Below are 23,802 nucleotides of genomic sequence, written 5' to 3' on the forward strand. Positions count from 1 at the left end.
AATTGAATCATTAAGCAGCCACAAGCAATCAGGACCTTGGGCTCAGTCTCATTCAAAAAGCAACGCTAAAGACACCTCAGAGAGTTGATGTTCATAAAACCTAACATATTACTCACCATACAGCCATCAAAAGACAAGACTGTCACAATAATGCAACTTTAATTAACCTCTAAGCAGCATGACTAAGCAAACCATTTCTTACATTACATTTCTGAAGCTTCTCCCTGTTTGAGAAACAGAAGTGTCCTTAATACCATGTGTTCAGGAACCATCCTGACTGAAGTAGCTGTACTCTGCTATTTCCTTTTACCATTACGGGGTGCAGAAGGGTCACCATTTTCCCTTTGCTACACACCTCCTCCCACACCCCACAGGCTTCAGGGAGAAATACCAGGAGCATAATTTGCCTCCACTGAGGCTCACTGCTGCCAGCATGGAGCAGGAGAGGCTGGCAAGCAGGATTCTCTTCGGACAGTGCTGAAAGGGCAAGCAGCTGGGCCAGACTGACCTGGGTGCTCAGTACTGTGCACCCACTCTTGGGGACGCGCAGACTTTGAGTCCAGAGGAGACCATTAGCACATCTAGACTGAGCTCTAGCATGACGCAGATTAAAGAATTTCACCTTTGTAACTCTATAGCGAGCCCAGAGCAGTCATCTGCCAGACAGAAGCCAAGTGAGTCAAGCCTCTGGGGCTATGTTTAGCTGCTGCAGTCCCTGACAGTGTTGAAGTGATCTTGGTTTGTTTATGGCTTGCTATTTCATCACCTCAGAGAGCGCTGACTGTCCCTCCCCAAGGAAGGATCCCTAGGCTCTCTGCTTATTTACACGTCACTCCTGCCCAAATGTCGCTAGCACAATGCTCGCTGCTGTACAGGCACCACGGGGCTCTCCCATGCACACAGCCCCATCCCACCCTCGCAGTAACAGCCAGTCTGATCCCACACAATGCCCAGGAGAGCATTGCCGACTTGAAGTGACTCCAGAGGTGCACTCCAAGGGAATAGGGCTGCTGTCCCTCCCACGATGACCAAGAAGCCCTTCAGTCTCGGCAGGCTGGGTCTTCCCGGGCCTCACCAGCCTGCAGTTGTCATTCACCTGAATTCATTCCAATGCTCCTCTTGCTGTGCAAGCCAGGCCCAGTCCCAGTTAATTGCTAAGGCAGTGCTGCTAACTTTCAAACGATATTTCTTTATGTCTTTGACAAGAATGTTAACTGTTTAACTAATGCCAGGGATTAGAGGAATTTATTTTTTTTTCCATTGCCAGGCCAGCCAGACCGCTTAACTGCTCATTTGAAAATGGACAAGCACAACATACGTTTAACTTGAGGCTCTTTAATCACTGTGCTGCACTGCAATGCCTCTACCAAGTCTGCAGCAAGGAAATTCTCCCTTCAGAGAGCCAGTGGAAGGCAGGCAGCAAGCCCTACAACTCACTTCAATGCAACTAGACAATCAGGACGTAATGGGTCACTAATGTTCATCTAACCCAGAAAATCATCCCAAAATAGCAGCCAAAAGCAAGTTCCCAGGGAAGAACAAGGCCAGAGCAAATGCGTGTGTATACCTACATACTGTTGCACATGGCAGGGTAACCATTTGGTGCCCAAGCCAGACAGGGCCCAGGCAACCAGCAGACCCCTGTGAACTCTCCTAGAGTTTGCTGAGTCTCCCTGAGCCGGCATACAGCTGCAGTGCCCGCTCCCAGCATGAGGGGATCCAAAGCTCTGCTGCATGCTTTGTGGAAAACTGCCTCCTGCCCCATGGGGGTGACTCTGCAGGAGCTAGAGATCAGCAGCCACCCTCCTGAATTCAGAGATTCACCAAACCAGGGAGGAGGCTTGTGGGAGCACCCTGTCCCAGGCTGAAGAGCCCCAGCCCATTGTCTGCTCCTTGGGCAGGAGCCAGCCCCTCCACCCACCTTCCCCTTCCCTGAGTCCCTCCAGGTCTGTTCTAGGCTGTAAGTTGGCATCCTAGGTACATATATATGTGTGTGTATATATATACGTATACACACACAAGGCATATACACACACACACACACACAAGGCCTTCAAAGGCAACAAACCGCGTATCATGGTTTTTGTTCGTAAACCTTAAGAACCCCCAGGGCTCAGCTTGCTTTGGTGATCATTCCCAAGCTCCAGCAAAGAGTCACATGCATTACTTCAGTTTTCCAAAGCCCTCCTACATAAAAGGACAGTCAGCTCAGCCCACCCTTTCCAGTAAAATTCAGTGAAGTCTGGTCTTCCCTTCTGTCCCTTCATACGCATCAATTCATTTATTTATTTAATACATTTGATATCATTGCCGTTTTAGTACTATAGCAAAGCTTAAAAGATGTTGCAATTCTTCTGTTGGCTGTGAGCTCAAATTCAGGCAGTAGATAACGAACTCAGCCATCACGCTGCTCCCTTGCCACAGGGACTTGTGCTGGGACCCCTGGGGGCCATCCTCCACTGTCAGGGCTGGCCATTCGCACCCTTCCCTGTTGCCTTCAGTACCCAAGCAGGGAGCCTGCCCATTATCCTGTGGCTGCCTGGTTTCTGTACGAGCAGCCAGTGTGGGACCACACCAAAAGGCCTTCGGGGAGCTGGTACAACTGCCGGTGGAACTACACAGGTAGAAAAGCATCCCTGCAGAAAGGTCTGAGATGGGTATCAGCTGTACAAGGCTGTACCTGGTCAAGCTTAGAAAACACTGAAAGAGTGTGGGCAAGATGAGAGCCTGGCTAAAACCAACAGCCATGGGGGATGACTAAAGAAAACTGCACATCAGCAGCTCTGCAGAAAAATCTGAGAAACCAGACAGAAGGAGTTAAAGATCCAAGTCTACCAATGACTTGAGCAAACAGGGAAATGGTGGCATAGGGAACGAGAAATACCAGTGCTCTTTGTCTGTTTAACAGCTCAGTGTTAGCCATGTCAAAGCAGTTTTTGAAGAGGAAGAGGTTTGGAGTGGAGCTAGTAACTGAGCTTCTGCCTGTTAATGCTGGAGAGGGACTAAGGAGAAAACTGGAGTCTACCGAAAGCTAGACAGATGCCTGGTCAGATACAACAGAAGAACAACAGAACAGTAGGAAAGATGAAGAATGAGATTAAGAAGGGCATATTCCACCAGGACAAAGGTTACTTTTCCCCTCAAAACTGAGGGTAAAGTAACACAACTGAGATCAGGCAAGAAGTAAAATAGAGCATTCAGCAAAAATAGTTTCGGCAGCAACTGTACTGGAGATTTATCTGTGATGAATGAGAAAACTTCTGGAGAATTTATCAAGGCATTCAGCAAACCCAGGAAGTGGTTGTGGAAACCAGGTCCTCTGGAGGTCTGAAGTATTACTTCTGTCCACTCCCTCCCAGCTCCGCCTCAGCTGTTGAACATCAGCTTTCTCGCAATGGTCTTTGTCCCCAGTTACATTCTCGGAAAGAATTTTTCCTTGTCCCCAACTTCCACTGTCAGTTACTGCCATGCATATACCCTTCCCTACTTGCCCTTTTTGAACTGTGTGACAACATTTAGGTTTTCCTCATCCTCACGAACTCATACATGAATTTACATGCTTACTAGCCCAATTTACTCACCTGGGTATGTGTTTGCAAGGCAGAGCCTTGAATCACTAAGCAGATACTTTTCAGAGACATACTTGAGCTCCTAGTCAAACTTATTACCAAGCTTTGCTGTGGGTTCTCACCCCAACTAGTAATTCCATGTGAGCTGCAACTAAGACCAACTCTTATTAGCTTGCATCAGGGCTCATATCTGTGGGTTTCCCAATGAGCACCTCTCGGAGACAAAGCTTGAAAGAAAGAAGCCAATGCATCAGTAAAGCCCTTTGTTTTTCACGGCACTGCAGGAGGTCCATCAGGAAAAGCCAGTACAGCACTGCACAGTCTCACCCGATGTGAAACTTCCATTTAGCACTAAACCCAGCAAATGATTGATTGTCACTAAGCATTTGCCCCATCTGTTGCTGATTAATGATAAGAAATTACTAGTCCATCTGAACAGAATTACAAAACATGTTCCTATTCTTTCCTCTCCCCACCCCCCTACCACTAGTACTTTTGCTAAGAGGTAAACTCGTTAATATATCATTAAGTTTCCTTAAGCTATCTTTGAACTCCTTTGTTGCACACTGCTGAACAAACATCATTTCCCCTACCCTAACAGAAGGATTTTATTTTTAAACAAGCAGCTTCCCATACCCCAAAAAGCTGCACTGTCTCCCATAAGGTCTGCAAAAAAGAAATTGCTGAAGTAGGAGTATGCACACAATATATCATATAGAGAATACATATGGCACTATATGTACATGTATGACACACACACAGAGATCAATATGTAAGAACCACCATCCTATGTGAGAACGTAAGTGCCCCTACATCTGTAACCTGTCTTTGACTAAGGTTTAGCAAAAGGTGCAAGTACATAACTATGAGGCTTTGTATACACTATATACATATTTTATTATTTTTTAACCTGTCCATTTTGGCAACCAATATACCTCAGAGAAACAAATTTCATCATGAAGCGTTGAAAATACCTACTCCTTTCTGATTGCTTTAAACTTACTGTCTCATACAAGGTCAGCATACCAATGCAGCTATTACAGAACTAGTCTGTTGCTGCTCCTGACTCTCCTCTTCCAGCACACTCATGAATTTATCATCTTTTTTCTCCAGGCATCTCTCCCGAGCTGAGGACTTTCTGCTTCTACAAAGCCTGTCCTATTCCTTGGTCGTTCTTGCCACCCATTGCTGTTCCTTTAGTTTTACCATTTGTTTGAGAGGCAGCACGCAGGCTCCATGAAGTTCTGCTGCACAGTGCTGCAGTCTTCTACCTTCCATCCCCCTCCTAGCCCATTCCAAGGACAGCTCTTGCCATACGTCAAGCCAAACACAGAGCTCAAGCTGTACCGTACTAATTGTAACTGCAAGATCCTTCCAAGTGGGAATAGTTTATGTAGAGCCTGTCACTGCACACGTACAGCTAGGACTGTTGTCCTCCTCACACACATTGCTCACCGAAGTACCAATGCAGAGTCTCTTCCACCATTTTACTGACTGGGTATTAGACTCTTCCACAAGTCTCTGAAAACAGCCTTAGTTTTCTCTGAAAACAGAGACGGGAAAGTCTCATCAACCACAAGCTGCCGCCTATTTACCCCTTTTTACAGATCAGCACATGGTAGATTATGAATCCAGTGAGATCTACCTTTACCCCATCTATGTTTAGGAATCACTGGGAAGTATTACCCCCGCCCCCCCACCAAACAAGAAAAAAAGAAATCTGTAGCCTCATTTAGATATCCAACCGTCATCTCACTTCGCAAGAGCGATCCTGCAGCACAGCATGAGGGCCTGAACAGGTAGGACTTTTGGTCAGAAGATAACAAGATGCAGGAAAACCACCACAAACGAAGAGAACAAGGGAAAGCGTGATGGAAGGAAAGTTCTTCTGTTAGCACAAGGGGTTCCCAAACAAAGAGCCTTCATGCCCTGCCAGATGACCCAGTTTCACCCTCTTCCCTCCTCCAAAAGGCCACTTACAAGGCTGGCACTCCCAAGCATCAATTCTGAGGTCAGCATAATTCTGGCCTTCAAAGGGACTGGAGACCAGTATGAAGCTGCTTCTACCTGTTGGCACTGATGACACCTTGTTATCTTGGCAAAATTGAAAAGAACATGCATAAAACAACCACCTGCATTTTTACACAGTAGGTGTTCACAGCTCCTAATCCACCTGCAAAGAAATACCAATCCCTACAGACAGCTGCGAGCAAGTCAGATCCTTCAAATGCAATCTCCTATGCAAGTGAATCAATGAAAAAGCTGTGTATGTGGGGGGAGATAACAATCTAATCTGAGTACTGAAACAGGGTTAAACGCCTTCTGTTGCATCAGGAACAGTGCAAGAAATAGCCCTCTGAAAACAAATGGGGGATTAATAAATTAAAAAAAACAAAGCAGATCAGTAGTCTGGAACACCTAGACAACTCCCCCCCCCCCCCCCCCCCCCCCCCAAAAAAAAACCCCCACCAAAACCCAATTAGCAGATTTTAGGAATTTAAAGGAAAGAAGTTGTTTATTTTTAGGACAGCAGAACAAGCACCGCACCTCATATGCTGCTCTACTCAGGAGGAATCACATTTTGGGCATGTCAGATATTGATTCAGCTGGCCTTTGCACGGATGAAGATGGAGAACACGGTGAGAGGCACAGATCCTGAGAAGGGCAACCAGGGCACTCTGATGTAACCCATCCCTTCCAATGCCTGCAGCACTAGGAAGTAGTTTTCCAATACAGAGCTCTAATGGAAAGTACATTTAACATCAACAATCCAGCTCCTGGCAACCAGCCTAGCATTGAAATTACATTTCATATGAACAGTATCCAAATGAAAAAAAAAAGCACGAGCGGCTTTTAAATGGCACTGGTGCTGTGTTTCCCTCTTACCAGCTTCTCTGCAAGCTCCATTTACTGATTGCATGAAAGGTACACTAAGGATAAACTGTAAGAGATTCCCTTCTTGCTTGGTTTGCTTCCAGGAAGCCCTCCGAGGTTTACCCACCCACTTCACCAGGCAGCACCATCAGCCTTGAGTAATAGCTGAAAGAGAACTGCACCAGAACTGCACCCACCTTTTCTGACAAACGCTGCTCAAAACTGTTTTACTTCCCAAAACGCAGGTCTAGGTGAAACTGAAAAAAAAAGCCCAGCTTTGTGCTGTCAAAGGAAAAGCTAGAAAACACTGATTTGTTCAAACCCACTTCCGTAAGAGGTCTCTGGGCCTATGGGATAGTCCATGATCATTAGGAAGATGTGCATTTCCTCACCTTTGAGTGGCTGCCAGGCACTTCCTGCACAAAAAAACTCAGCTGTTGATCCCAGCGGCTGAAGCCACCAGATCAGGCAGCTCTGTGGAGTGAAGAGCAGTGGTTTGGATGAACAGGCATTTAACCTTCCAAGTTCCTGAGCCACTTATTTCCTCCTCCCAGTACCCTCCAAGCCCTCTGGAGGCCTGAAGTCTGCCCATCTGTGCAAATGGAGAGTGCAGCTGACGTGCAAGGCTGACACTTGTGTCCCTACAAACTGTCCCGCCTCTCCAGTCCCATTGTCTGTCCTGCCTTCTTGACAAAACCATAATTGATATGCATGTTTCCAGGTGATTTTGCTTTCAAAAACCAGGGGTTTGATCAGCTCTAAAGGACCTGTAGTCACGTTGACAGCGTTTGCCTCAGACGCGATGTCCTTTGTAGAGCTTCGCAGTCACATTATCTGTCCTTGCTGCTCTGTCTCCACAGGACTCTCTAACAATGCAGCCTCATGCCCACACAGGTTTGAATGCCAGGATTTTCCTTCTGCAGACAAGCTTCAATGTCTTGTTAATCGTTACGAACATACAAAACCTCTTCAGAAATACTACTGATAACTTATTGTCTAGTTTTCCTGCTTGCAATATGCTGTCCACCTACATGTTCTGCATGGCAGAAGTATGAAGCTGAAATAGCTGCCTATGTAGTTCCTACAATAAAGGGGTTAGTGGAAAAAAAAAACCCCAATGCTCTGGTACTGTTATTACATGAACTGCAGCCTTATGGGGAAAAATTTTCAGATTTTTCAGACACCTGATAAAAGGTTTTAAGAACATACAATTTAACACCAGATAACAATGACAACACTGGGAAGTACCACAGCCTAGCCCCTCCAGTGTTGTAAGGCAAGGCGCTTGCTGCTGACACACCAGCTGAGACTCTGCCCAGTTACAGGAGTTACATGAAAAACCAAAGCCCTTTACACAGAAATCACTGCAGATATGGGCACTAACACCCCTGGTTTCAGGTTCTGAATGCTTTTGCGTGCTCTGCTCTTGTTCAAGTCTTTGTATAGTGTGCTACATTAGATACTTCCAAAAATACATAAATATATTTAGTTCTTAAAAAGATGTATTAAGACAGTTTTAAGGTGCAACGAATACCAAAACCAAAAATCAATGAAAACATCTGATTGTCAAGTTAAACTAGACCCTGCAATTAATAGTTAAAGAAAGAAGCTTTGTTGGTCCAACTGAGAAGAGAATGTGAAACAAACAGTATGACTGGCAAGAAAATTAAGAAGCACAGATAATACATTCATATGTGTTATTCAGATGGTGTTCTGGCAGCATCCCAGCAATGAAACAGCAGTAGTCTTTCACAATAACCTCCCCAGCTCTGATACAGTGAGGGATTTAGTGGAAGATACTACCCAGACTGCATGATGATTTTCTACCATGTCAAGCGGGAAACACACTGAAGGGCAGCATACAACTTCTAAGAGACAGTGAAGTCAGTGTATGCAGACAGAAATACATGCATTTCTACAGCTAAGATCTCATTAGTCAGAAAGAGATTTTCGTGACAGGCTGGAAAATGGAATGAGACAGAGATTTTTTTTTTTTTTCCTCCCGTTTTCTCACTTTTTCTGCTTTTCCACATCCTACACGCAGTTGTAATGCGATGCTTTACTTTGCCTGTAGGGCACATGCAAGTACCTCTGATACCAGTTGTCACGAAACCAAAAAAGCCTTTGCCTTACTCTGACAGAGTTTGAAAAGCTATTACAGTTCAGGACACTGCTCTCAACAGCTCGTAAGACCAAATAATGCCTCAACAATACATTATAATGCTAGCGTGGAAATATATCTTTCTGATACGCAAGTGAAAGAATCAGCAGCTTTTGTTTAGTAGTGGTGGTGCCTGGTGTAAGGAATACACTAGACTAGATGTTTCCACATAGGTGCATTCCCTGAAGCCCCCTGCAACCCTGATGGGCCATGGGCAGGCACTGAAGCACAGCACAGCTCCCTCTCCAAGAAAGCAGTGCGGTGGCAGCAGGAATGCGCAGATGCACTTCCACATCACCGGGTCCTGGCTGGGAAAGGCTCCCTGGGTTATGACTGTGGAGGTAAGCACAGCACGCGCCTGCCCCGCGGCACAGGTGCGAGGTCAAAGGGCTTCATCCCAAAGTTTGGAAGGAAGGCAATCTCTCCCATCCCGGGGCAAGTGGCCTTGGAGGCTCCCAGGCTGCCTTGTGGGAAGCCAAGCTGCAGGTGGCAGGATGCCAGACCTGGCAATACCGACCGTCTGCTTGAATGACTCCGGCTTCTTGCTGTCTTCCCCTATTCCCAAAAATGACAGAGTGCTATTTTCTACTGATTGAGCCATACAGTTTCAGTGGTTTCAGTTCAGAAACAGGAAGTTGAGAAAGACATGATACACAACCAAGGGAGTAGAAAACGTCAGTATCGAAGGCAGGCATTCGAACCCTGCTCATTCAAGTCTGCAGCTCCCAGCAGAAGTTTTCACGGCCCCCTGCTAAGTGGACAGGGAGATCACAAACAGGTAACAGGAGAAATGCAGACCTGTTTGTTGAAAATCCAGAGTTACACAAGCTTGCTCTGCCCTCCTAGAAAAAATTAAGTAACATATTAATCTGATCATGCACAGAACTACCTGAAAACAGGTAGCTCCTCTGTTTACCATAAACACAGCCCTCCATGTAATTCTCCATCATCCCAGCACAATGCTAGGCACAGGAACACCGCTGCTTACGCTTACAGGAACACCTCCGTTTTTTTGAGCAGCAAGCCACTGCCAATTTTAAATGTAATATGAACCTGGGGGGACACATGGCAGCAAAACACTGGAGCCCTCTCCTCTAACTGACCCTGGGGTACCACCTCGCAGGGTCTGCTCAGCCCATGTCAGAGCCACTCGTTTACAGGACAGTCTTTTCTCCTCTTTGACCTCTGCAGCGAGGACACCCACCAGCCTCTGCAGATTATCAGTTACTGCTCTCAAACCGTTAGGGGAATGACAAATCAGTATTTTAAGAAAGATAGCCTTTGTAGCACATTAGTAAGAGGCAGAGTGTAACAGACTTGGTGCTGAAGAAGTTTCAGTACTTGGTAAAAACGCTGTTCTGTGCAGTGCAGGTTATTATCCAATATGCATGCTAATTCCTGACCATCCCCAAAAAGCACTGAAATATGATCGCTACAATGTACCAAGCCTCAGCATTTTCTGCCTCCTCCTCAGTCTATCTGATATAGTAATAGTATTCTTATCACCCAATGTTTCTAGGAACAGCCAGTCTTTTTATTAAAGTAACTGATGCAGTTGAAAGAAAAATACCCGTTTTCTGGCACAGCAGCACTTCCCACACCTTGCATCTCGTCACTATATTTACCATAGCACAAAGGAGGAGGCAGCTGCTCCGCGCAGTCATTTTCACTCACCCAAGCTTACTACCTTACCGAGACTTACCCTATTCAGACAATTCAGGTTGAACCTTCGGCTCACACAGGTCTCGTAGCAAAGGGGAAAGCACCGAAAGCAAAAAGCACTTTTTTTTTTTTTTTTCCCCTTTCAGATAGAGCTAAACATGAATCTGGGATGACTAGGACAAATCTTGGCGCTGCCCCGGACAGAGAGGGTCTCCCCACCACTATCGGAAGGGGCTGCCAGATCCGTGTGGCAGGAGGAAAGGAGGCAAGTACTCTCCTTCCCTTATTCTCCTATTTCACCATGACACCTAATTATCCAAATGAGGTCTTCAACAGCTGCAGGAACAGGAAATATAAATCCAGGACAACCATAATGGCTTTTAAACACACGATGCAGCATTATTATTTTTACTCAGAGTGTGCTAGCATGCCCCTTGCTCTACACTAAATAAGCCCATTAGTATTAAACATGCCCATCTGCTTTGAGCGCAGATGCCTGCCTACCTCTTCTCCCCCCATGTTGCATAAACAACTGCAGCGGAGCAGCACTGTTCTCCCTAATGCATAGGGCAGAACTGTAAAACCCCACAGCACCCCAGAGCCGCCTCGCTCCCTGCAATGAAAGCCTGAAAGAGTTTAAAGCAACGTTTTGACAACAACTGCATCGTTAGAGCTGTCAGACAGGGAGAGACAGCCCCTGGTCAGCAGCACCGAAGCCCAGGCCTGCCCGGGGGTCTTCACTGGTGACCCACCCTCCTGCTCCAGAACAGCATCCACCTGACCTGACACCTCAGAGACCCCTGACACCCGAGCAGCCACCCCACAGCTGGCCTGCCAGAAGTGGGATGGGTCCCTCTCTTCACCCTGAGGCGCCTTCCTCCTCATCCTCCTCAGAGCAGCAACCCTGACCAGCACACTCCCTTCCCTGCAGCAAGGGCCCCGCGTCCGCGTCCCAGTCCCACCCCACAACTCGGCCCTCCTCCCCGCGGCGCCCAGGCTCTCTCCCACCCGCACGACGCCCTCCTCGACCGCCAGCCCTCGCTGCGCAGCTGGGGCAGCTCAGCCCAGGAGCAGGCTCACGGCTTCCCCCGACACAGGCTGGGGTACGGGCTCCTCCCGGCCCCACACCCGGCTCCCACAGCCCCTCGCCCCTCGCCCCACGCACCCCCCATGGGGGCTCCCAGCCCCGCACCCGGCTCCCACAGCCCCTCACCCCGCACACCCCCACCGGGTCCCCAGCCCCGCACCCGGCTCCCACAGCCCCTCACGCACACCCGCGAGGGCTCCCGGCCCCCCTCCCAGAGCCCTCCCCCGCCCCGGTACCTCAGGCGCTCCCCGTCTCGCGCCGGCGGCGGCACCTGCTGCGCACTCCGCGGCGGGCGGTGACGTCAGGCAGCGAGGGCGGAGCCCCCGCCCCCGGCTGAGCGGCGCCCGGCGCGGAGGGAGGAGGAGGGGGCGGGCGCGTCACGAGCCACGCGCCCCTCCTCGGGGGCGTGGCCGCGCGGGGGGGCGTGGCGGCGGCCCGAGAGAAGGCGGGGTGGGGCGAGAAGCGGGAGAGGGCGTGTCCGGGCGGAGCGGGGTTGCTGTCCGCCGGCAGCCGCGGGGGCCTGCCCAAGTCTAAGGCAGGCGAGGTCCTAAAAGGTGAATTAAACCAAAACAGGAACGTGCGGCTGAGTGAGAGCAGAAGCAGGGGAGGGGAAGCGCAGCCGCTGCGCAGGGATGGCGTCAGGGTGGAAGCGGGAGGGGGGGGGGGCTCGTACCCCTGGAATTACACGAGGGCTCGGCCTCAGCCCTCGCCAAGGCCGTCGCGGGTGCGGGCAGGGCAGGCAGCAGCAAAAGGCTGGCCGGGGTCGGTGCCGGCAGCAGCGGGGCCGGGGGAGCCGCGTCCCCCTCAGGGAGACCCCCGGGGCCTGGGCCGGGACCCGCAGCCCCGCAAGGCCTCCGGTCCCCTTCCCCTTCTCCGTGGGACACGCGGGCCGGCGGCTGGGGTCTTTGCACGGCGCCGCGTCACCTTCTGCTGATCACGGGCCACACGCGCCCGAGAAGGCTCAAGCACAGAGAGGGGGAAAGCGATGGCGGGGGATAAAATCGGTCAGGGACGCGGGTCAGCCAGCCGAATTACCGCCCCTGCCCTCAGCTCGCGACCGTGACTCGCGGCGGTGACCGGCGGTGAGGGGACGGCCGTTGCCGCCCGCAGTGACGCCGTGCCTGGCGGGCGCAAGGTGGGGCCGGGGGCTGCGGCGGCACCTGCGGCCGGGGTGCGGTGGTGGGCCACGGCGGGGGGGGGGGCGTGATCCTGCTCTTCTGCTGCCGCGCGTGCCGAAATCGGCTTCCTTCTCCCCTTCATCGATTAGTAGATCTAATCAGGCCAGTTTAATACTGGGTCCCTAATGAGGCTCAGCCAGGAAGATTATTTTCATTAGTTATATGACATGCTGTGTTCTTGGGCAAGAGAAAAACAAGATGCACGGCTACCACTGCTCTGCACGAAGAACCCAGCACCCCAAGTGCATCCTAAATGAAACCTTTTCACTGACGGGAGATGTGGGAGGCACCAGAGAGCCCTTTCCAGGCAGCCGGCTGCTCCGGCAGAGGCTGCGGTTCCCTGGATGCAGGGAGTGAATCGCCAACCCACCGATCCCCAGCCTCATCTGCCCCAGCCACGCTGCCCTCCTCACAGCTGGCAGAGCCTCCCAGGAGGCAGTTGACTCTGCTAAATGGGAGAAAACTAACATAACATAACAAAACAAAACAATCCTCTGGATCATTTTGTGCCACGCCAGTGATTCCCAGTGACTCGTGCAAAGGCCGTGAGGAACGGGAGAGCTGGTGCGAAGGGGCTAAGGGGAAGGCACCGCACACGTGGGCGCAAGGAGGGGCTGGTGCTCCGCTGCTCTGGAAGCTGCAGACCAGTTCCCTCACGAGCAGCTTTCTTTGCCCTACGATATTATTTACATATGCATTTGTAAATGATACTGCCAGGTACCTTGCAGCAGACTCAATATACTTTCTTCCACTGGTTAACATTAAACTTGCTTTGGTCCTTTTTTCCAGTGCCAGTGGGCACACACCGTTGTCTTGTTAAACATTAACTGAGAAAGCAGCTTGAAAAACATTGCTTGGCTTCATTAAAATCTTAAAATGACACTTGATACTTAAATCTCCTTATCACCCACTTTGCACCTACTTAAAATATTAATGCAGTCCAGGCTTTATCGCTCTTATTACCCCTCCAGCAGAAATTATGTATTAACTTCTAGGTGCAGATATCTTTACTGTACCCTGGAAAAGAGGCTGGGATGTAATGCCATACAGCAAGTTGGGATTTAGCTCCTACAAAGAGAAGGCAAGCCAGCTCTCCCCGGGATGAGAAGAGGCAGGTCTCCTGCTGAGCAAGGACACGTGGAGGGTACGTTCACCCAGTTTCCATCAGGTGTGTTAGCACATCCCCAGAAGTTAACCGAGAGGCAGTGGGAGCATCCTGGAGGTGTTACACATGTAGAACTGATGGGTTCATGTGAGCTCCCATGCAGGCTTCCTACACACTTGTGATGTGGCCAGTATTGAGTCGCAGCTGAGGGCAGAAAACCCCTGCGATGCACTAATGTGATTGTTTGAAAATGTTGTCCGAAATGCTGGAAGACAGATCGGCTTTTGCACCTACAAAACCAGTCCCCTTTGCGCTTTTCTTTTACCACTGATTTTTCTCCCTTGCTTCCTCGTGTTCCCTAATATGACCTACTGTTATTAGCAGACGTGGGAAAGGAGGTGTGAATCCTGTTTAATGGGAAACCTGTGCTGCCTGGAAACTTCGGTTTAGCAACATTTATCTCCCCTAGCCCTCCCCATGCCTCGCAAACTCAGTGGCTCTATAATCACAGCTTTTGTCTTTGGTGTTTACTTTTTTTCATTCTGATTGCCTGAAAGACACAAACCAGAGGGAAGGACTTGACCTTGCAGAGGATGAATGCAGAAGCTGGACCCACACAGCATGTCAAGCTGCAGACAAGAGGTGAACTGTAAAAAGGGGAACAGCAGAGTGCAAGACCATTTCCTAGAGGACTTGCCGTGGTTGCTTGCCCCCATTCTTGCTGGCTTTCGCACCTCTTTCCACACAGTCATTTGGTTAAACCTGTTGCAAAAGCCTTGTGAAACACCCCACTGTCTTGCAAGACAGTTATGTGAGACTACAGGTTGCAGGCAGGGCAGGGCAGTTTTGCTGGCTATTGGTTTTGCAGAGGTGTCTGCGGGGCAGAAGGGATCAGGGAGGAGACATCCTCGTCCTTTTCTCTGTGACAGTGCCAGCTGAAGACATCCCAGTCCATCCCCACACTCCCACCAGCCTGCATATTCGTTCCTACCACATGCCAGCACCTCAGCACAAAAATACGCTTTAGGACCTTGTGGGCAGATCCAGGATTGATAAAACATCTCAAGATGAAAATGCTGCCTAGGAGGATAAAGTCAGTGGATCTGCACTCTGTGTGCTGAAATCCCAAGGCCTGCTGGGACAAAGGTCTTTCTTACCCGTCACCTGTACTATCAGGAAATTTTTCTGACTTGCTTGATAAAAATTAGCAGTTTAAAAGTTTAGGTCCATAGTTTCTTTCAGGGACACAGATGGCTTTAGAAGAAGGTATTTGTCTGCCCTGCCAGCAGCTGTGCCCGGGTGTCTGATGCAAATCAAATGAGTGCTGCTGGATCTGGGAGCAGATGGGGCTGGTACTCCTGACGGCAAACCATGGTCCTGTGAGCAAAGAAGCAGCAGCAATGCAGGCTGCAACACCCACGTGCGAAGTGGGTCGCTGCCGTGCTGGCTGGTCCAGCCTGAGTCACACCCTCCTGGCATGATGCTGTTGAACAGCTACAATGTCCCTTCGTATCTTGCCAGCCTCATCTGGGTGAATCTAAGCCCTGCACTCTAAAAACTGGCTCTGCAACAGAGAAGTGGTGGTTGTTCATCCCTCCTTCCTCAGGATGGGTTCTGATGTGCCTCCCACTGAGTTATGAAACCCTCCAACTGCTCCTTGTCTCAGTTGCCCTGTCTGGTGGTGAAATGGAGTATTAATGGCAGCATCTCCCTTCCCCTCTTCAAAGGGCTGGGAAGCACCACATGCTAGAGCAGTGCAGAAGGCTGTTGCATTGCTTGCTGTGCCCTGACCCCATGAAGATAGTCCTGAAGTTGCTCTGCTCTTCTGCTCGCACGTCCCAGGGCTCTGTGTCCTTCCCCAGCTGCTGTCTGGGTTTCTCTGAAGACTTGGGTCTCTCTGAAGACTTGGGTCTCTGTGCTCCGTCATGCTCAGTGTCTTTTGATCTCTGCCTGCTTCGTGCTCATCTCTCACTCTCACCCAGTAAAGTAAGATTTATGCTGGAAGATAAGATAGGAAGGCTGTTATATTTGGGTATGTGAAAATAAAACATCACCAAGGGCCAGGTGATCACTAATGGAAAGAGAGCAGATCACCTGGCAAGGCCCTAGGCTCAAGAACCCCCATGTGAAGGTGCCTACTGCAGGAGAAGATAGAGCCATAGCTCTTCTCCTGCTATACCAGGGTAAGAGAGGCTTGGGGTGTATCTCAAATACATGAATGCTCCCTGCACTCCAAAGTGGCTGGTAAAAGTAGATCATTTTGCTGTGCCTGTTTTCCTAACTGCAAGAAAAGGCTGAGCACAGGCCACCCCTGAAAGTGTGGATTTCAACTCACCATCATTTGTAAATGAGGTGAAGAAACTCAAAGCTGGGTGCTGTTGAAAGGACAACATCATTTGTACAGGAGAAAGCATGCAGCAGAGCCACAGGATTGAGTTCAAAAGGCAGATGTGATCACTTTGCTCTCCAGCTGGTGTATTCCCAAGGGCTGTCACTGAGGGGTTTGGGCAGACAAACCCTGGTTGGTCTCAAGGGGATCGTTTAGTCCATTGCTCCTACAGCCATCGGAGCTGAGGGAGCTGATAAGGAAATACCCATTACCTCCTTGACTGAGTGCTCTGCAGCACCTGAGGCAGGGCACATTTCAGTTCTGCTGACTCCGCTCCAAAGGCGTTTAAGCCATGGGAAACCAAGACAGCAGCAGCAATAAACCAACAACAATACATCATTCCTGGGCTGGCCTGACTGTGATTCAGCAGAAGAGATCAATGGAGGCTTGGCAGAGCAGATGTGGGTTGTGGAAATCTTACCTTTGTTTAGGCCGCAGGGCTCCTGTGTGGTTTTCTCCAGGAGCCCTGAGCAATGCCAGGGAGCCCTGCTGGCTGCATGGGACTGTGGGGAGACGTGGAGAGCAGCAGCATGGCAAGCCTTGGATACAAAGGAGTGGAGAAGGCACGGGAATGGTCTGAAAGTGATCTTTGTAGAGCCAGAGCAGCTCCCAGCTAAATAGCTAGGGGAATTCACCTGTGGACACAGGATTTGCAGACCTGTCATATTTGGAGTACATGGTGCCCACTATGTTGGTGCTCTGCAGAACATACTGGCTGCTGGGAGGCCAGGCAGCAAATGCCATAATGCCTGTAGAGGGGCATTGTCCCTGAGAGGTGCTATTTTAAGAGGGGCCTCACAGATAGGATAACCTGTTCTTGCCGTAGTCGAGGCTCTCATGGCAGGGCCATGTGGATCTAGCCCTCCAAAGGGCCAGGATTTTGATCTCCCGTCAGGATCCCATTTCATTACTCTGATGCTGGCCCCTGCATAGCTAAGAGGCTGCAGGCAGAGGCCTGGTGTTTGGAGGATGTTAGGGCAGACCAGCACTGCTGTTACTATAAACAGGATCTGCTTAGCTGAACTGGTGCAAAAGAGCTTCAAAGCAGCCATAAATCAGCCTCAGAGCAACCCCAGCTGGGTCTGGACCCTTGGGCAGACTCCTGCTGCCTCCTTGCACTGTAGGAGTGAGGAGCAGGGGCTGGACATGACCCACTCCTCATTCCAAAGACACCTACCTGCATGGCCAGGAGGCTGGGGCAGTGCTTGGGGTGGCCTGGATAGGTCAGCTGCAGCCACTGTAAAGATTGTGATGTGCATGAAGGATCGCATGTGTCCATGCGGACGCAATGCTCCGAGCCCAGGCAAGTCTGGGGAGAGCAGGTGGTGCAAGATGAGACTGAGCACAGGAGACTTCAGTGTGGGTTTTACCAGGGTCCTGCATGATGGCTGGGAAGGGGGAAGAGATGAGATTTCACAGTAGGAATTATATCTTGATGGTTGCAGTTTTATGCTGTTAGTAGGCAAACAACCACCCTTCAGAGCAGAGCAGCGGCAGGTACCCTGTGGTATCCAGGAGCCCTTGGCTCCTGGAAGGCAGACAGAAGAGCATTAGAGAGAAGGCGCTCTCATAACAGTGCCTTGTGCTTCCTACAAAACATTTTATCCCAAGAATGCCAAGTGCTTTGCAAGATCCTAAATAATTAAGCCTCAGAGCAGTAACACGCAAGACAGAAATACCTCCCTCCCTCCTAAAATTCATCTGTCTGGGATGGCTCACAGTAGTGTGACCCAATAGGCAGAGCAGGAAAAGAAAAATTGTCCCAAGCCCCCCAGCTCAACATGCTGGGGGGCTCAGAGTAAATACTGAGCTGGGATTTCCCTGGGATGCCCCCAGTTCTGCAGGGACATTTGGTGGAATACTCAACCGTTACGAGGGTAGGAGGCTGTGGTTCAGCAGCAGTCCTCTCTGGACCTTGATTTTATTCAGTGTTTCTCTGTTAGTAGCTGGAATGATTATGGGTTTTGGCCCTAGTTCTGGAGGAACTGGGCATGACACATACCTGGAGAACAGACCTCCTCTGTCCAAGGGCTCTAAACGTTGCATGCATAAGTTGCTTCGAGCCCTGTGACCGGTGTTGGAAGCTCTCTCTGCCGCTAACTCAAGCAATACCATACTTCACAGGACACCCATGCGATCTGCCTACAGCCCTTCTGCTATCGCTGCCCCATGGCCAACCCTGACCCACGGGACCTGCTGAAATCAGACCCTTGCAGAATTGTACCCTGGCCGCTGGCAGGGCCCTTCCCTTGCATCTGTGAATCTCATTTGCACACTATTTATATCCCATGGGACAGCATGTAGGCACTGCTCTCTTAACAGAGGGCTATGCCAGCCCATTTTCAGCCAGCTCCCCTATTGGTGTGGACTGACCTTACTTCCAGATGCCTCAGCAGCAATTGAGCAGCTTGAGGGCACAGGGAAAGCCCATGTCTGTCTTTGTGGGTGTTCTGGTTTGCTTCCAATACTGGCTTTCCACCTCCCAGCTGTAGGACCAAGTCACCTTGTCTGTGCTGGAGAGACATGGTATGGCCACTTCTGCGCTTGAACTCCACTTTTCTGGTGCGAACAGCATCACTACTGTGTTGCCACGCAGCTCAGCCCAGGAAAACCTCCTGCTGCCTAAGACACTGGTACAGAAAGGCAATGGAGGGAGGGAGTTGAAGGCTGAAATCACTCTAGGAAGTATTGTAAGTAGCAGCTGAGCCTGGGGAAAATCCCAGTTGTAGAAAAGGCTCCATCTGAATGACCTTCACTGCCAGCTGAGTTTGTTTAGGTGTGGAGGAGCTGGCTTGGGCTCTGGGAGGCTGTGCCAGAGGGATCGGCTGCTCCCCGAGCAGCAAACACTCCATTGAGCCCAGTTGCATGGCCTGGGTGCCTGGCCTCTCCTCTCCAAAAGAGCAGGTTGGGAATCTGCTTCGTTCCTCCACTTACTGTGGGAGTCCCTCTACCTGCTCATGGCTACCCCTGGATGGGACCCTGTGGTTCCCAGGCCCTTTAGGGTGCCCAGTCCCCATTTCTGACACAAGACTGGGAGGTTTCCTGTGGAAAGCCTGCTTTGTGCAGCTCTGTTCCCTGTTCTTACACCTGCATTTCTCTCTGCTGGGACGCTTTATCCCTCACAGGGCCTGTCCTGGGTTGTACAGCCCCTTGTCCCACCTGGATTAATGGGATGACTCTTGAGTCCTTGAACCTGTGCAGGGAGAGAGGGTCTATCAGCTGAAGCCAACAGTAGCAGCAAAGACCTCTGCTTTATGCTGAAGGACTGTCCCCACCAGCAAAGGGGACTGGGGTGATGGTTTGTACCGAAGTCCCTACAAGGTGCCTGCTGTAGTTCAATTAGTGGAGACAGGGCCAAAATTTTCCTCCTCCGGTAGTAGGAGGCTTTCCAGGTGTTGGGGTTATGGTCACAAGCACCCATGGACTGGCACAGCCAGGCTGATGTGGCCCCAGGGTCCCCAAACCTGGCTAGAGTGCTGCTCACTACCTCGCTCAGCAAGCCAAACCCTGCAGCTCATCAGAGTAGGTTTTGGAGCCTGTGGACTGTCCTTCCAGGGGCATTAATGCAGATCTGTGTTTGCTGGGAGCTCTGGAGCCACCTCCCAATGGGGTCCTGACATTAAAGCATCCTCACAAAGAAAGCAAACCATGGCTCCTCTGTTGTGGGACGTGTAAGCCCTCGGTCCCATCCAGGGGCCGGTTGTGATGTCCTGGAGCCCCAAACCCAAGCACAGCTTTGATTAAGCCTTTTGGTTGGGGTTTATCGGGCTGACCAGGCCTGCACTGCCATAGGGAAGCTTGGAGAAGGCTGCAGGGCTGGGTAGATTGGTTTTTAGTTGCTCTGTGCCTGTTGTGAGCTCTCTGCCCTGTTGGGTGTGCTAATGGCCGCAGTGGTGCAGGTGTCCTAGCATGGATGAGCCTGAGCAACCTTTGCAAGAGGTGCTGGAGCCACTGGCATAGCTCAGCTCAGTGCACAGCCTTGTAGCTGCCACTGGTAGCATCCCTGTGTCATAGAATCATAGAATTGTTTAGGTTGGAAGAGACCTTCAAGATCAATGAGTCCAACCGTTAACCCAACACCACCATGCCCACTAAACCGTGTCCTGAAACCATGTCCCCTCCCAGGGGGGGACATCTGCTGCTCGAGTCCTGTGGCTCCACAGCCGGGCTGGCTCTGGCATTTGAACTTCCCAAGAAGGAATTTAGGTCTGCAGTCCTCACAACATCACGCAGCCCCAGGACCTCTCCTGCCCCTGGCTGCCGGAGAAACCCTTTGCCACAGCCGGGACAGGTGAGGGCGGGGCGGGGGGGGTGGTGGTGGAACAGGCTCGTTCTGCAGCGCAATGCACTGGCACCCTCTAATGACACAGTTACGTATATTCAGTGGATGCCTGGGTTGCTTGCCACAGTCCTTCCTACCATGCTGGCGCTGACTGTTGCACTGCTCACAGGTATTTTGGAGGCTTCAGTGGGGCAGGGCCGCAAGCTGGGTTCCCCATTCTTCTGCCCCGCTCTGCTCCGAATCTGCACGCTCAGCTCCCCGCGCTGCAATTTCCCTGGGTGTAAACAGGGACCATGTGAGACAGCAAGAAGGGTTTGTGTTTGTGCATTGCTTCTGCCAGGTGCAGTGTCAGCGAGGACTCTGTTCCCATCCCTCTCAGCTCCAGGAGCAAAGCCAGCTGTGGCTGCCCCTACACAACTGGAATAGGAGAGCTGGTGAGCCTGCTGCCAGGTCGTGTAAGCCCAACTTTTGGCCACGCTGCCCAGGCTACCTCAGGAAGCCCCTTTGCTCTGACTCATCCTATCCCAGAGACACCAGGAGAGTTTGCCAGCTTGGCTCCCGCAGGCTCCAATGTCTCCTTCCCAGCCCACTTTGGGACAAAGCCAGAGTGTGTGGCTGGAATGGGATCGTTCAACTTCATCCCAAGTGGTGCTGAACCTAATGAGAAACTGAGCCGCACAATAACCACAGCATTTGTCTGCTTGGTAACATCGTGCTTTGGCCAACAATCTGGGTGGCCAGCGTGGCTTTGGAGACGCACAGCAGGACACTGTGCCCTGTGTGGCAGATCGGGGGGAAGCTGGGCTCCTCTACCAGGTGCCCCAGCCCTGCTGAGCCCCTACAGCATGGCTCTGAAAGCCCAGTGGAGTTAAATTCACTGCAGCAGAGTTTGGCCTTGCTCAGCAAGATTGGTTCAGCCATGCTCAGCAAGGTGCCAAGACCTGATGGCAGAGCCTGCCACAATGCCAGGCAGCAGCTGTCTTGGCACGGGGTGGACAAATACGGCCAGCTCTTCCCTGGATGTTGTGTTAGGTTGAGAAAAGGCTTTGGTGCCCTGGATTTGAGTTTGGACATCTGGACTAGCAGGGCATGTCCCAGTGCTGTCCTGACAGTCTTGTGGCCAAAGTCAGCACGTTTCTACCACTCTGCACTGGGAGAGAAGGAGAGAAGCCGAGGAATGGTCCTTGCACAATCAGGATTGTGCATCCTTGTACAAACAGCTCAACAAGACTCTTGAACAGTGAATCAACAGCATGAGCAGGGCCAGGGCCAAGTGCTCCAAGGGATGCCTTTGCCTCCTGTGGCTGAGATACAGGCAGCAGAGTACAGGGGAGCAAGCTCTGGTCCATGTCCCAGTGCACCCCTCCAACAGCTCCAGTGGGAGCTGCCCAGCACTATCGTCCTCCCAGGAAATGTCCCCAGAAACCTTTCCCTGTAAGGGTGGATGGCTGTTGTTGGGGAAACCTTTGGGGACTGTATACAAAACAGGAAGATAGGGATAGTGTGGTGTTGTGGTTTAACCCCAGCCAGCAACTAAGCACCACGCAGCCGCTCACTCACTCCCCACCCACCCAGTGGGATGGGGGAGAAAATCGGGAAAAAAGAAGCAAAACCCGTGGGTTGAGATAAGAATGGTTTAATAGAACAGAAAAGAAGAAACTAATAATGATAATGATGACACTAATAAAATGACAACAGCAATAATGAAAGGATTGGAATGTACAAATGATGCGCAGTGCAGTTGCTCACCACCCGCCGACCGGCACCCCACCAGTCCCCGAGCAGCGATTCCCTGCCCCCACTCCCCAGTTCCTATACTAGATGGGACGTCCCACGGTATGGAATACCCTGTCGGCCAGTTTGGGTCAGGTGCCCTGGTTGTGTCCTGTGTGAACTTCTTGTGCCCCTCCAGCTTTCTCGCTGGCTGGGCATGAGAAGCTGAAAAATCCTTTACATTAGTCTAAACACTACTTAGCAACAACTGAAAACATCAGTGTTATCAACATTCTTCACATACTGAACTCAAAACATAGCACCTACCAGCTACTAGGAAGACAGTTAACTCTATCCCAGCTGAAACCAGGACAGGTGGGATGGGAATGGGGATGAGATAGGAATGGAATGGAATGGGTATGGGTATGGGATGCGGATAGGAATAGGGATGAGGATGTGAAAGGAGTGGGGTGGGATGTGAATGGGATGGGGATGACGTGGGTGGGGATTGGGGTGGGGTTTAGATGGGGTGGGGAAGGGCATGAGATAAAGATGGGGAGTGGGAATAAGATGGGGAGGAAAGGGGAAGAGGGTGGGATAGAGTGGGGAGGGGAAGAAGTGGGATAGGAGGGGAAGGAATGGGGCTAAGATAGAGATGGGGAGAGGAAGGGGATGGGAAAGGGGATGGGAAAGGGGATGGGAAAGAGTCACGTCTTGTTCAGAGAAGCACAGGTTCTGATGGCAGCTCGCACTAGCTCAGCAACATTGGACACAAGCAGCCTTGGAAAGCACTGAATGCCTTTCTCTTCTGTTGTTATCCCAAGGGACTGTGCTGCTCAGCTAGCTAACTATACCAGCAGGTTTTTATTTTACATTTATTTTCCTAATGGCTTGGGTGGCCTGAAAACTTGAGCAGTGAATTGTGACTGCTCAAGATTGGGTAAAAAAAACACACAATGGATGTGCACTGCAGTGTGGCACCAGGGATGAGTCACTAAAATTGCAATTAGGAAAGAAAATAACAGTGGGTTTACAAGCTTCTTTCCAGGAGCATTGCATTTTGCCTGAATTACAATGATGTTTTAGATTGGTTTATGAGACATTGCCCCATGTCAAAAAATACACAGAAATGGAAGAAGTGGTAACTGATATAAAACAGTTTAACAATTAAGGGAGGAAGAAAAAATGGCACCGATTTTTACAGTGACAGCATAGGTGCTTTAGGAGGGACATGTGGGAGTGAGCAGAGGAAACTATAGCAAAACCCAGGGATGTGGGACAGTGGAGTTGTGCTCTGATGTGGAGTTCAAGGTGATGCAGGTAACCTGGGCAGAAAGGGTACACAGGGAAGGAATCCCCAGGAGTGATGGGAGTTCCACGAATGTTCCCTCCTCAGCTATCCAACTCTCAGCACCTTGCTGGAGGGAACCTCTGCAGAGCACAGCAACCAAGGAAGATGCATCACCCATGGATTGCAGTGCAGCAGGGAGTCCCAGAAAGCAAAAGTCAATGTTTTGATTGTCTTACAGTAGCTTTATTTTATCTTTCTAGAACGGCACGTACTGCTTTGCAATGAGAAGGGGTGTAAAGCACTAAGCAAAGCAGCTCTGTTGCGAATGGGCATATATATAATCTTTATGGCCTTGCACTAGCATCAGGTTTCAGCAAGTCCTGGCTATGAGGCTGAATGCAGCCCTCCAGTCCACATGGTGCCAGACAGACTTCTGACCCCTGCAGTTGCTGTCACCTCTTTAGCAAGCTGCCCCAGCGCTGGAGGAAAGG

The 23,802-nt window shown here is 50.6% G+C and overlaps 1 protein-coding gene across 6 annotated transcripts in view; it reads right to left on the minus strand.

Moving 5' to 3' along the window:
• The window catches only part of CYSTM1 (cysteine rich transmembrane module containing 1), a 30,378-nt gene extending 18,659 nt beyond the window's left edge, over positions 1-11,719 (minus strand). The window contains exon 1 of one of the 6 annotated variants that reach the window (XM_029998102.2): positions 11,590-11,719. The gene's annotated coding sequence lies outside the window, so the exon portion shown is untranslated. Of the gene's footprint in view, positions 1-6,640; positions 6,664-9,402; positions 9,426-10,306; positions 10,329-10,770; positions 10,794-11,494; positions 11,519-11,589 lie in introns of those variants that run through there. The other 5 variants (XM_041119346.1, XM_029998103.2, XM_041119344.1 and 2 more) reach the window with 5 other exon arrangements.
• Positions 11,720-23,802: the final 12,083 nt, after the last annotated feature.

This window comes from Aquila chrysaetos, chromosome 22 (genome assembly GCF_900496995.4).
Source record: "Aquila chrysaetos chrysaetos chromosome 22, bAquChr1.4, whole genome shotgun sequence".
In the NCBI taxonomy this organism is placed as follows: domain Eukaryota; kingdom Metazoa; phylum Chordata; class Aves; order Accipitriformes; family Accipitridae; genus Aquila; species Aquila chrysaetos.